Genomic DNA, 3851 nt, shown 5'->3' with positions numbered 1-3851 from the left:
CGTCACAGCACAGGGGAGGGACACGGAAGTAGCACGAGTTCTCACGGGCACGGAGGACGCACACACTTCACAAGGTCATGTGGAGGGCTCGGTCATTGCACTTACAACTGTAAACTTGTTTGTGTGACTGTACAGCACTCCCCCCCCCCTCAGATAAAGAAGGAGAGAAAGAAAGGGGGGGGGGACTGAAGGGAAGGAGTGGGGGAGGAGGGAGGCAGCCAGCAGGGGCGAGGCTGGGCGGCCGCAGCCAGGGCACCGCGCCTGCAGGGGGCTGACGGGGTCAGGAGCTGGAGGTGGACACACACACCCACTCACACCGGGTTACATGCACGCACGGTGTCACCACTTCCACGGCTCTCGGGGGGCAGGCTGGGTGCCCAGGGAGACGGGTGACATCTCTGAGGAAGTTCAGTTGACCGGGCCTGTCACTCTGACCCTGTCGAGTCCACGATGACACCTATTTACAAAGTGGGGGAGGGGACACAGGGTGGGCGGGGCCAGGCTGCCATGCTGCCCTCAGCACATCTGAGACCTCGCTCCCCCGATGGAGCAGATGGCGGGGAGCGGGTGTCGCTGTGAAATGAATCCCTTGCTCCTGACGCTGGGCGGCCGGTATGCAGAGGCCTGGACGGCGTCCTAGGGACCCTTTCCTGTTGGAGATATGCCCGGGGCTCCCCATTGCCCACCGCCCCGAGTGCTTAGCGTCCACAGGGCCAGGACGCCTGTGCCGGGGCCTGCTCCAGCCGCCTTCACAGGAGTGAAGGCACAGGTGTGACCTGTGCGTCCGCTGGGGATGGAAGGGACAGATGTCAGACCTTTCAAACTCGGAGGGCTTGCCAGAAGGAAATTTGCTGAAAAGTTAGCATGTCAGAGCCTGAGGCCGGGTCTGATGGAGCCGCCTGCAGCCACCTGCCTGCTCCTGCCCACCCCCGGCTTCAGTGGCAGGAGAGCTGCTGTGGGCCCCCAGTACCCAGCTGGCCCTGGGCGGTCAGAGGTGATGGAGGTGGCCCCCCTCAGCCCTTGCTCAGTTCGCCGCCCGGAGCCCAGGCCTGGTCTCAGAGGAGGCAAGTGCCATGGGATGCGTGAGGCCCAAATCCTGGAGGACCAGGGTCTCAGGCCCAACACAGAGGTTGACACCTCCTATCCCCCCCGAAGCGGCCAGGATCCCTCTCTGAAGGGCCATGTAGACCTTACGGGAAGCATGGAAATGTGGACCCTGAGAAATGCATGGTGCAAACCAGAGCGCGGAGGGGCCGGGCCGGGGCGGCAGCCACCCCGCCGGCTCCTGGCTCAGTGGCAGGGAGCAGCGATGAGGGTGGCAGGAGTGCAGGTCCTGGAGACAGAGGCAGAAGGCCTAAGGTTTGCTATGAGAAGCCTCCCAAGACACTGGGCTTGCAGCCGCTGCCTAGGGGGACACCTGCTCGGTCCGAGATGACCTTTTCAGCTGCCCTCTCCAAGAGCACCCTTTGACCCCTGGAGCCACCTCCTGGCTCACAGAGCTCTGCGCCTCCAGCCACAGGGGAGGGGCCTGGAGCAGACAGCCAGGGCCCGGGGCCGAGGACACAGCCAGGCCCTGCCCTGGGCCTGTCAGGCCACAGACACAGCCCAGCTCTGCCCCCGAGGGTAGGGGTGGCCGGATGCCTCTGGCTCAAGGCTGGGTGAGGGGAGCCTTCTGAATGCTCCCGCACACCCCCCTGAGCAGGCCTCACCGCGTGTCCACCAGACGCCCCCCGCCTGCCGTTTCGGCGAGCTCCGGCGGCACCCCGGCGGCCCCTGCTCGCTCGTGCACACGCAGCGGACGCTCCTGAAGGGGAGGTTCTGAGGCAACAAGGACTCCAAGCAAGAGGGTCGGGCATTGAAAATGGGTGAGAGCGTGCATAGAGGCTGCGAGTGCATGCTCCACGGGGCAGCGACTCGCCGGCGTCAGCGCCCGGCCACGGGTCAAACATGCCACAGACAGAGCCACAGGGGAGCGGCGGCGGGAGGGGTCTGATATGAGCGTATCTATCCAGTTTCTCAATTGCATGTTTGCAATGAACTTCTTATACATAACACGGAATTTATTAAATATTAACAGTTGTCTTTGAGGGTTTCTATTTCATTGCATAGAACGTTAGAGATGAGACTGTGCCTGTGCCCAAGAGACAGAAAGTCCCCGAGGGCAGGGCCTGGGAGGGCGGCCGCCCAGTCCACCAGGTGGGTGGAGGGAGCCCCACTCCCCAGTCCAGGGCGCTGGGTCCGCCCCGCCAGAAGCCTGGCCTCTGCCGCGAGCCGCCCTGTGATGGCTTAAGAAGGACTGGATTGCACAGTAAACAGGCGGCGGGCTCCCAAGGCCTCGCCCCGGGTGTGCTCTGGGCGGCCTGCTGCCCACTATTGCTTCGGAGTCAGCCTCCCCCTGTGCTGAGCAGGGACTGAGCAGCGAGGGACCAAACCGTCAGTCACGGAGGGGTGGAGGGAGGGGAGTCAAGGGGTGAGCAAAGGAGAGGCAGAGGGAGAAGGAGAAACCAAAGATGTTCATGAGGTATACACGTAAACCAACTGAAATGTTAAGGCTGCTCTCGAAATCAAAAGAAACCCCCAGGCGTGAGGGGGAGGGGCCAGCTGTCTAGACGATGGCGGTGCCCGGGAGCGATGGCTGGGGAATGGCTTTGAGATGGCGGCCAGCGCGGGCACTGCCACCGTGGGCTGCGGGAGCCTCAGCCAGGGCCCACGCTGCATTTCGGTGCTATGGCCTCTGGTTCCAGCAAGGAGACAGTGTTAGGTCCTAGTGTTTGTCAAGTCCTCCCCACCCGCGACAGCACAAGAAAGTCTGCTCCGATGTCACCGGAGGGCAGGCTGCGGGGCAGGGCCCTTGGGCTGCAGAGGGAGGTGGGCCAGCTGGAATGTGGAGGAAACGGCCGGGGCCCAGCTCTCAGTCCCAGGCTGTGGAAGAACTTCTGGCCGCGTGGAGGGAGGCAGCGTCTGTGGGAAAGGCAGCGTGAGCCAACTCTGTGTATAACGCATGGGAAGCCGGCTGGCCAGGCCGCAGGGTCTGCAAAGAGGCTCTTCCCTCCCCGGCCTGAAGGCGGCGCCCCAGGAGAGCAGGGGCTCCGGAAAGTCAAGCAGGGGTCCGGCAGGTGGTCCCACTTGTCCAGCGGAGGCCGCCCACCATGTCCGTCCCTCCGGCGAGTCTGGGAGCCAAGGGTGCGCCAGATTGTAGATGCTTGGAGGCGGGAAGGAGGGAGGCGGGAAGGAAGGAAAGAGGATTTTGTCAAGAGCTGTGGACAGCTGCTTCCCACCCGCGCTCCTCTCAGCTGCCTGCCACACGCCATGGCCTCCTCCCCACTCAGGCTCCCACCCGGGGCTGGGGGGCGGGTGCCCGGCGGCTGAGTCAGAGACAGACAGGAAGAAGCAGTCAGGTGGCCAGAGGGATGCCCCTTTAACACGCTCACTGCTCTTTGCTCTGCCTCAGAGGAGGGAGTGGGGTTTGTTGAAATGGCAGCCTCTCCAGCCACCAGGACACGGCCTCGCACAGCAGCGCTGCCTGCTCGCCCCCCGTCAGCCGAATGCAGAGCTGGTGGGAGGCCCCTGTGACACGCAGCGAGCAGCTCAGCAGCCCACCCACGTTGTGTGGCAGGACACAGAATCAAGCCATGCCCAGGGTTCCTGTCCCTTCCCAGGGACAGAGCTCCAGCCCTAAACCCAATGGGCATGGCCAGGAACCTGGCCACGCTGCCCTCGCCTCAGCGCGGCTCCTGATGTCACAGGTGCTGCAGGCCACATGAGGAGCCACCCGGCTGAGCAGGAGGGGGGCAGGGAGCCCGTGTCGTGGGGTGAAGGCAGGCAGAGCTCTGGGGGTGCTCTCTGTGGCT

At 64.1% G+C, this 3851-nt stretch overlaps 1 long non-coding RNA gene across 1 annotated transcript in view; it reads right to left on the bottom strand.

The window, feature by feature from the left end:
* Positions 1–2045: 2045 nt before the first annotated feature.
* The window catches only part of LOC107184203, a 3225-nt gene continuing 1419 nt past the window's right edge, over positions 2046–3851 (bottom strand). Inside the window, exon 2 of the long non-coding RNA XR_001515025.1 lies at positions 2046–3202. This is a non-coding gene — a long non-coding RNA (uncharacterized LOC107184203). The remainder of the gene's footprint in view (positions 3203–3851) is intronic.

This window comes from Myotis davidii, unplaced genomic scaffold (assembly GCF_000327345.1).
Source record: "Myotis davidii unplaced genomic scaffold, ASM32734v1 scaffold663, whole genome shotgun sequence".
Classification (NCBI taxonomy): domain Eukaryota; kingdom Metazoa; phylum Chordata; class Mammalia; order Chiroptera; family Vespertilionidae; genus Myotis; species Myotis davidii.
The sequence above is the reverse complement of the archived record's forward strand: the minus strand, read 5'-3'. Positions and strand labels throughout refer to the sequence as shown.